This window comes from Lactuca virosa, chromosome 3, assembly GCF_052849685.1.
Source record: "Lactuca virosa cultivar CGN04683 chromosome 3, Lactuca_virosa_CGN04683_v6, whole genome shotgun sequence".
Lineage (NCBI taxonomy): Eukaryota > Viridiplantae > Streptophyta > Magnoliopsida > Asterales > Asteraceae > Lactuca > Lactuca virosa.
The window spans coordinates 314,377,299-314,388,133 of NC_136428.1; the positions used below are offsets into that span (position 1 = coordinate 314,377,299).

General features: G+C 37.5%; 1 long non-coding RNA gene and 1 pseudogene across 1 annotated transcript; both read left to right on the forward strand.

The window, feature by feature from the left end:
• The first annotated feature begins 4,071 nt into the window (after positions 1-4,071).
• Positions 4,072-5,261, forward strand: LOC145164713 (fructose-1,6-bisphosphatase, chloroplastic-like; annotated as a pseudogene).
• A 934-nt stretch (positions 5,262-6,195) lies between these two features.
• Positions 6,196-6,916, forward strand: LOC145167338 (uncharacterized). Its single transcript, XR_013741072.1, has 2 exons — positions 6,196-6,493; positions 6,583-6,916. It is a non-coding gene; the product is annotated as an uncharacterized LOC145167338 (long non-coding RNA).
• Positions 6,917-10,835: the final 3,919 nt, after the last annotated feature.

Here is a 10,835-nt window from a genome sequence, read left to right on the forward strand (position 1 = left end):
GTTTACGGTCGTACACCCGTTTACGGCCAGCGAAGGTTGGACCCCCACCACCCCAGACTATATATATGAGACCCCCACCCTCATTTTGACCTTCTGGGCCGTAAACTCTCTCCTTCCCTCTCTAAAACTCTTGACCGTAAACACCTAAAACACCCTCATTTTTCCGGAAATCATCGAGAATCATCATTGGGAATCATTTCGGGGCATTTAGAGCGCATTTTTATCGAAATCCAACGTCATTGTTCTTGATTTTACGGCCGTACACACTTCGTATCTTCATATCTTCAAAGGCCGTAAACCCTGTTCTTGAGTTTACGACCGTAAACTCATCGAATCTTCAAAGCCCGTAAACCCTTCAAAAGACAGATTACGACCGTAAACCCTGTTCACGGCCGTAAACCCAGTTCACGGTCGTACACACTTTTTAAGTGGTGCATTTGTCTGAAAATCCACTTTCCTCGATTCGATCACGTCCCTGTAACATTTCTTAACCGAAAGCAAGTGTTTTCCTAACACATTATCTAACAAAATCGCTAATTTGGATACATTTATGTATTTAATTGTTATTAGGATTCCGTTAAGTGCCGCGCTACGACTCGAGGGCCTTCATTCAGTCTGTTGAATCGACGCTTGTGCACAACCAACAGTGAGTTCATACCCCAATGTTTTTCATGATTTTTATACGTTTTCAGGGGGGAGGGGGAATACAAGCCAAACACAAATGATTTTGTGAAACTAATACAAAATGACTTTTACCCGTATAAAACTTATGCAATTGATTCAGACAAACGATTTTCACGTTTTTATAAAATATTTAGATATTTTATCCCCTTTTGTACTATGTTGAGCATAAGGGGCGTTTTCCACATACAATTATGATTGCATAGTTTTCAGATCAATATACGAACTGGATATACTATATTCATGCAAACTATGATAGGTATAGTTTGGGATTTTCAATACACTGAGTTATACATTTCTAAACATATAAACTATGACATATTTAGTTTATGATATACACTACAACAAGAGTACACACTTAATAATTATTTAAGTATAATTATTATTTTATACAGTATTCTAACAGATTTAAATACAAGAGAACGATACAGAATTACATGTAAACTAGATTATACAGAATTGTGAGACACTACTTCAAAACGGTACCCTTAGGTGTACTGAATTAAATCCTATCACAGTATAACCAGAGTCTGCTGGAGGGAGAGCGTGAGATTTGTGAATAGATATATTCGGGACTGACAATCCCACACCTGAACTGCTAGCTACAGTTAGGTAGGCATGCCTGGGGTGACAAATGTCATAACATCCGACGCCTGAAGAATGTCGAAAAGGTCACTAGGTCATATCAAGCATGGTTATACGACTCACAATAAGTATAAACTAACCTTTGTTTACTGGATTTCATTCTTCATTAGTTTTATTTTAATTAATAGAAGTATTATACATTACACTGGAGGACTCCAGGGATACAGCAACTGGTTTTATTTTAAATAATAAACCTACTATGCATACTGGTGGTAGCCAGGGTTTTCAAACAGAACATACTATACATACTGGGGGTAGCCAAGGTTTTCAAATAGAACATAGTATACATACTGGTGGTAGTCAGGGTTTTCAAACAGAACATAGTATACATACTGGTGGTAGCCAGGGTTTTCAAATAGAACATACAATACATACTGGTGGTAGCCAGGGTTTTCAAACTGAACATTCCATACACAGAGGTTTTCATACAGAATTCATCATACTATACATATTGGTAGTAACCAAGCATACAAACTGATATGTTTTATACTACAAAGGTACCGTAACAAACTTTTATAGAAGGAACTGGTAATATCATGTTTTTACTAAAGAAAATATTGGATTTTCTTGGAAACATACGAACATTTGACAAGATACATCAACAAGTTTTCACTACAAAACATAGCTTAAGAACTCAGCAGCTTTATGTTGATACTCTTTCAAAACTGCTTGTATTCTCAGGAAATCAGTAGACAGGTACCTTCCGGAGTTCTGAGAAGATGAAGAGTATGGAGTCATGTCTTTTTATTTTGCTTATACTTTGATGTATGGAATCAAATTAAACAGATGTAAACGTTTTTCATTCACGTATTCAATGTAATGGTTATGTTTACTATGATTGTTACGATACAATTGTTATGATACTACATATGACGTCCTCCACCCCCGAAGGTTTCCGCCGTTCTGGTTTGGGGGTGTGACACATCAGAGTGAACATCCCATGCTAAACATAATGGTATATGCGATGCAATCATCTCGAGCTCTTCTCCTTGCAACTGGAAGTACCTGAAACAAAAACTATAAACCGTAAGCACGAAGCTTAATGAGTTCCCCATACCACCACACACCATACACATAACCACATATAATGGGCCCCCGCCCCTACATCGGGCCCCACCCGACATCAGACTCTATCCGGCATCGGGCCCGGCCCGGCATCAGACCCCGCCTGGCATCGAGCCCCGCTCGGTAAACAGATCTGTTTCTCTTAGGCCCCGCCTGTCTCTGGGCCTCGCTTGCTATACACATACAACAATATCACATAAGCATACTAGCACATAAAGAAACATACTCTAGATGTATTTCCTGTCCTAAGGCCTCGCCTATCTTGGACCCCGCCCCTGTCCTGCTACTGGTGAGTCATGGAACCCCGTCCACACTCCTGTTGATAGTAAGATACGGGCCCCCGCCCACACTGACTTCTCTCCTATCACGGGCCCCACTCCTACTCTACTATGGATGAGATCTGGAACACCGTACATACTCAGCTAGTGATGAGATACGGTACCTCGCCCACACTCGCCTCCCTACCATGCAAATACATGTATCACACAAACAACAAGTATAATCTAACATACAACATTTCTCGGGCACCGCCCGACATTAGACCTTGGTCCAGAATAAATACCATCATACAATGCCTAGGGCTAACCCCCTGGTCTTCCTACCATACATAAACTAAATGGGCCGACATTGTGGTCGTAGACCCATGCAAACAGTGAGGAGACTCACCATGCACTGATGAAGACCTAGAGATAATCCTCTGGCTGCTAAATAGCATTTCCCCGAACTGCTAATCCTTCGGCTCCCCGAGCTATCAATACCAAAATAACACTTAGTCCAAAATGCCCTCAAAAGTCAAACTAGGTCAACCTTGGTGAAAGTCAAAGTCAATGGTAAAAGTCAACGCTCCGAGTTGACTCAACTCGTCGAGTTATCTGCTAACTTGTCAAGTTCCTATGTTAATACGAATCGATGTATCGCGAACCAACTCGTCGAGTTTACACCCAACTCGGCGAGTTCTTCCTTTACAGGATCGGGACATTTCCAAGCCAACTCGTCGAGTTCCTCCATGTACTTATCGAGTTCTCTAGTCTGTAAGCTCTTCTTGATGCATTAAGCGCTTATCCTTCAAATCTACACTCTATACTCTGATTCTAGTCTAGAATTGCTCCTAGAAGGGTAAAGTTCCCAACTTTACCCATAATACCTCTCCTAAAGGGGTTAAGCTCAAACCCTAACCCAAAAAGGTCAAGGTCTTAATCCAAACTTCACCAAAACTGCAAGATAACCCACGGGGTTGTAGATCTGGACTCTAGGGGAAAGAAAATCACGTAAAGCTTCAAGCGTTATCCACATGCATGGCCCTTTGGAGCTAAAAAGGATAAAATAGAGGCTTAGAGGTTGCATGGGACTTCCATGGCCATAAGGTTTGCACCTTTATGCCATGAGAGTCCCTCTAGACACTAGATCTGAAGTGTTCCTCACTTGGGATGCCCAAATCCCAAGAGTCATATCATTTGGACCAAAAACCACATAAAGATGCTAAGGTAGAGATTAATCAACTACTAGTCAAGTTTGAGAATTGATTACCAGAAAGTGATGGAAATGAAGTGGTGTTTCTGGATCTATTAGCTTCTTCTTGATTCCCCAAGCTTCTTCTTCCTTCCTAAGCTTCAACACTCATAAGAACACTCAAAAATGGCTCACTATAGCATTAGGATTTTGAGATCTAGGGTTTGCACAATGAAGGATGGAAATGAGGCTAAAAGGTGGGGATTAGGATGCTTAAATAGGGTAGAAAAACCTGGATTTAGGGTTTCCCAAACCCAGACCAAATTGTCCAGTTGGTCCTCCCAACTCGTCGAGTAGGTCCCTCCACCAGTGTCCCAAACTTGCTCCTACTTGTCGAGTTATCCCCGCTTGGACTCGACGAGTTGCCTTTTGATTTGGGGTTTTTCTTTCCTTAATTGGCCTTCTGGATTTCGAGTGTTACACGGAATCCGATCAAATCCCTTACCATCTTTGATTTTTACCTGCTCCGATGATGTCTGCTCTGGCTGCGGCGGTGGCCCAGATGTTGACTCCGGTAGAGATAAACCTAAGCCACTCGACATTGTTTCTGTTTGTACTTTAATCATTTATGTATGTATTTTTTGATCTCTTATGTCAAATTATTATGGGGTTTTGTTCTCTTAAAGTCCCCTTCACTGATTTCTAGATGATATATTTCCCATAATGAGATCAACTTATCTTCTTTGAAAAACTCCCAAAAAATTTGTAGTCATGGCTTCCGAAGAAGACGATGCTCCCGTTTGGATAGCCTATAACACCCATTTGTGGTGGTGACAGGTCCCCTCGATGGTTCTCGTAACATCAACAGGTCAATCCCCCACTAGAATAATATTTGGGATCTACAATCGTTTAACAGAAATCGATAATCTTCCAACAGAGGATAAGGTGTTATTGAATTCATTACAGAGCGACAACCACCTCGTTGTCGTCGTCTATGTTCTTTACTACTGCACCACCATACTCTACACTCCATTCGGTTCCGACGCACACGCTTTCACTCTCGATCATTCCACCGAAGACTTTGTTCTTACACACCCAGACGTCAAAATCCCTCGTCGTGGTCAGATCTATTCTGGAAACGATTCTTGATACTTTGATTGGCCGGAGGTTTGAGGCGATACATCGATACAATCAGACAAGGGAAAGGGAAGTTTCCAAAGAAGTATTATGTGCTTTATATTTGTTCGTTGGTTGCTGGTTTTCATAGAACTTTGATGTATGGTGGAGTGGGGATGTACCCTTGAGACCATTTACGGCTTGTTTATGAGGCAAATCCGTTGAGTTTTGTGGTGGAGCAAGCCGACGGGAAAGGGTCGGACGGGAATAACATGATTCTCGTTGCAGTGAGTCGAAGAGGATGAAGAAAGAAGAGAAGGCGAAGAAGAAAGCTGCCAAGATGATGATGGCTTGCAATGAGTCGCCTTCTTCGTCGGAGAGTTCTTGTTCTTTAGAACCTGACTATGAAAACGTGGTGGGTAGGCGGAGAAGCGGTTGTGGAGGGTTGCAAATGTATAGAGAAGTACAGAGCTACAAATGTCATGGTATGCACCAACGGCGATGACAGAAATGGGTGTCCGTTATGCATTGATGTTGGACTTGAGAATGTTGATTCGACTGTGACTAGTTTCTTTAGTGGGAGTCAGAGATATTCTGATATGATGCCGACATTTTAAGTGTTTGATTAGATTATGGTTATGATTTGGTAATTTGTGAGGTGGATTTTAGTTTAATTCTTATAACTTGTGAAAAAAGCCAACTCATCGAGGATACAGATAATAACAAGTCAATGCCCTTTTTTAGCAGGTAAAAATAGATTTTATGCCTCTAAACTACCCAAAAGTAACACGAGGGACCATTTAAAACAAAACCTGATAATTGGTTGGACTACAATGAAAACAACAAAAAAAAAAAAAAAGTTACTAATGAATGTGTTCTTTAACGTTAATCCATTTCATGGTGACTGAATGGTGTTTGAATTCTAAGGTTTTATTGTCAATATTCTATTATTCCATGCGTGGAGTTGAAAATATAATTTCACTTGATTCGTTTCAACATCATGTGAAAAATCAATTGCTACAAAAGAAACACATGTGTACACACTCTATAACATGGCAGCTGGTCCGTATGCATGTGCCAGTAAATCTATCCATACTAAAGGGGTGGTAAAAATCATTAGTTAATTTGTAGAAGCTTGTTCTTTTGAATCGGTGGTCCCTTTTCTTATCACATAACATCGATGGCTATAATAAATATATACATACGCACATGTACAGTTTGATATAGAAAGATGAATATGTAAACTTTATGTGGTCGGAAACTTTATGTGGTCTGAAGAAGAAACAAAACTACACAACTGTGTTTTGAAATCTCTCTCTCTCTCTCTCTCTCTCTCTCTCTCTCTCTCTCTCTCTCTCTCATCGCGACCTATAAGCATGCATGCCTTCTGTACATGAAGTCTCTCTTTCTCTATCTGTGTGTGTGTGTGTGTGTTTGTGCGTGTCCATCTATCTATAAATTGTAGTTCTTGTTTCGAGAATATTGGTGTCCATGTTGCCATGTTGGTCTAAGAGATTGAAGCTGCCAGCATGATCTGGTATCTTAAACCATTCCATATGTTCTTTATGTTATTGTGAGTATTTCTGTCTGGTGTATTCTGTGATATATGAGTATATATATACATAGATGGAGACTTACACTTATATGAAGATAAGATATGGTTAATCAGGTCATCTTGCAGCTTCAATCACTCATGCTCGACAGTTATATATATAGATGATTCTATGTGAATTCACCCGTTTCCGATGTAAGAACTGGTACTCACTACTTCTTTAAAAGTCGTTGGCACGTCTTTCTTTTCTTTCTTAACTGAAACTATCATTTAATATTCATTTGCTTATTTTTTGGATGAGACCAACTATTTAGGGTTTAGGCTATAGTATTGTTTATATATTTTTGTATGTTTTATTTGTTGGGTCATATGTTAATTTAATTTTAAATTAAAAATTAATTCTTGTAATCATATTTTCATTTAGGACGTAATATTTCTTTATCTATAAACAATCATTTATATTTTTTAAAAGTCATATACATAAAAAAGTATATGGTGTATATGGATAAAAGTTATTGTATAAGAGTAACTTTGCTTTCATTTGCTCTTATATCATATCCACTAATGCATAACCCAACAAGAAAAAGAAGAATTACGGCGACAAAAATCACTCCTAAGGGTAGTTTTGTCGCCGGTAAAAACAATAGCGGCTACACGTTGCCGCTAAAAAGTCGCAGGTACTGTCTTGTCGCTATTGCTCCAAATGTTGCCGCTAAAGATATGTGTTGCCGATAATACTCCTGTTGCTGGTAATACCCTTTGTTGCCGCTAATAACCCAGTCGCCGGTAAAAACAATAGCGGCTACACGTTGCCGCTAAAAAGTCGCAGGTATTATCTTGTCGCTATTGCTCCAAATGTTGCCGCTAAAGATATGTGTTGCCGATAATACTCCTGTTGCTGGTAATACCCTTTGTTGCCGCTAATAACCCAGTCGCCGATAATTTCCTTTGTCGTCTTTATTATTTTGCATTTTTTTTTAAATCAACACTTTTCGGGTGCAAAAATTTGATACGTAACGACATTAAATAAAAAATTACATAACGACATCCAATTAGGTACTAAATAGTGTTATAATTCCAACAAGTACCAAAGTGTCACAACAAGTCTAACATACAAAACACAAACTAATTATCTGACGAACCATCATCTACGTTCCCTCGCTTCCTCCTTGATCTTTCCCCGATTGAAAAAACGTATAAAGTTCCTCCCTACACCGTGTCTTTGAGCATTGCACAAAGATTTTCCAAATACATAATAAATAACAACATATATAAACTTATAAGTTAAACTATCAAACATAAAAAAAAAAAAAAAAAAACTACCACAGTACATTGCTATTCTCTTTCACTTAAATACAAGAAATACCAAAAGTACATTGCTATTTCTTGCACTTGGGACATAAACACAATTACCAAATCAAAATGCATTTATTGATGCCAAATTACATTGCTATTTTTAAACTAGGGATAAAAAACCAAAGTACATTTCTATTTCTTGCAGTTGGAAGATAAACGTAATTACAAACACAATTACCAAATCAACATGCATTTATTAATTATTATATAGATATACAAGACTTTGAAATTAAATAATATACTTATTTTGTGCTAAAAAACCTTAAATACTAGAAATACCAAAGTACATTGTTATTTCTTGCACTTGGGATAAAAACACAATTACAAACACAATTACCAAATCAACATGCATTTATTGATACCAAAGTACATTGCTATTTCTTGCACTTGGGACAAAAAAAAAACCAAAGTACATTGTTCTTTCTTACACTTGGGACAAAAACCAATTACCAAAGCTTTTTGCAAATGATCACGACAAGGCAAAATTACCAAATCAATATACGTTTATTGAAATTAAAGAGTCTTGTTTTACCTGTGATGGTTGTGACTGTGGTGGTGGCTGCGATGGTTGTGCAATCGACGGGATAACAGAAGGTTTATGGCCGCTGCCTCTGATATGGCCACACCGTTCACTTAATACTGTCTCGAAACATTGTCTTTCTTCAGCGGGTGATAAATCTATTTCACCTTCTAGCCCTTGCATTTGTTCTAAGAGCTTTTGCACTAACCGATTCTATGTTTTCCAAAAATGAGTAACAATTAAGTATAAATAAATTCTTAATTAGATTATCAAATTATAATTAAAAACTTACGTATTGCTGCTCCGCCATATCAATAACAAATACACCATTTTTATCGGTATGAGCAGCGCGAAAAGTTTGAACTTTCTTAAGGTTATGTTTAACATTAAAAATTAGATTGTATATTAAATAAATAATTACATATATCATACATTACCTTTTTATAGCAAGTACTGTTATACGAGCTCGACCCCGACAGTTCACGAACGTTTATAGTTCACAGACTTTTTTGTTTATTGCTGAAGCAGTTAGGTGTTCATCCGTTTGGAAATACTCAACTACTTTCCTCCAATTATCAATCTCGATATCATCCAGGGGGTGGCTAATACTCACAAGATATCTGTATACCTTTCACCGTCAGAAAATATGCTTTTGCCCCATCATTACACTCTCTAAAAACTTTTAACAAAGCCGCTTCAAAACTCACTAACAACCCAGCAGCCTCTATATCCTGGGAAATCCGATCAAAATCAAACTTTGTCTACAAAAACAAAAAAAAGTTAGCTAAGTAAAAACCAATCATAATTAACCATATAAAATATTCTTATATAAATAATTCACCCTTAAATGTTGTTTTATTGTATCCTTTATTACGGGGAAAACGTTTTTCCAACTTCTTGTATCAAAAGGGACCATCCGCCACATTACTTTCCCAATTTCGCGTGCAAACATGTCTTTTGGCTATTCTACGGGATCAAATGTCATATCCCTATCATAGCCCATGTCAATTGGTTTGTCCTTATTATTTAAGAGCGCCTTTTTGAGCTTAATGTTTTTCGTTTTTCCTCTAGCTCTCCTGTGTGGCACAACTACAAATATAATTAAAAATGATTAGAAATGCTATTTTATAATAAATGAATAAAAATAGTAAATAAAAATTCATATTAAGACTTACCATCCTGCTTATGCTGACCAGCACCTCTACTGCCTGGTAGAGGTGGGTCCCCGACTCCATCGCCCCCATGTTTATGAACCATAACAACAACCATGTTGTACAAAAACAAGATTCATATCAACACCATTACCTGGAAAATTATAAGCTATACAGACACAATTTCTATTATAAATACACATTACATACGAATAAACATTTCTATTTAAACTAGGAATCCAAATAAAGTTTTTATTCCAAATACACATTACATAAGAACTATTCTAATTAGTATCTTCCATATATCCTTCAGCGTCTTCTTCAGTATCATAATCAGAATCATTCTCATCATAATCAGTCTCGCAATCAGAAACATCGTTGACTCAATCGGTTGGTAGAGGAACTATTGTTGCACTCTCTACCTTAACATCGACTCTAGGAATGTTCTGAAAGTACATGTTGAAATTGAAAAAAAGTGGAACATTGGATGAAGAGATATTTTGAACTACGCCCACATTGTCAACATTTTCATCTGATCCATTGTCAACATTTTGAACATAGTCATTGTAAACAAGTTGGACATGATCATCGTTCGATGGTAGATCCCAAATACTTAGATGATTAATATGCTCAACGACACAATGATGGTTAATTTTTTGATTTGTTTGAGAAGGCTCTCAGATGTAGAGCACTTGTTTAGCTTGTGATGCATATATGAGTTGATCATCTTTGCATGCTTCATGTCGTGTGTTGATGCTAGTGAAATTATTACTAGAAATAACTCATGTTCGAGTATCAAACCACTTGCACCAAAATATTATAGTTGAATAATCATGTGTATACTGCAACTCTATAATCTCTTCTAACTGGCCATAATATTTCTAGCCATTCTCGCCCACCGCTAAAACCCTGAAGTTTAGTGTTGTGTGTTGTGCGTCACGACTAAGTACCATAAACCTAACACCGTTGACTATGCATGCAATATAAGTATAAGCATTCATTTGCGAACCATTGCAAGAGCCGGTAACTCTTTGTGGAATTATGGAGAGTTTTCTATTTTCATTTGATGAACCTATCGAATATAATAATATGTATTATGTATTATTTAGATCGACAAAAAAAATATGTTAGTTAATTTGTATTAATTTTTCACGAAACCAGTTAGGAAATTCTCTCTTTTCATCACTTTGAGGATGTTTAGATTTGAATTTCCTATGTTGATGAATAAAGGATATGGAATTCATAAATGTAAAAAGATAAAAAAAAATAGATAATGAAGGTTAAAGATAAGATTAGTTAC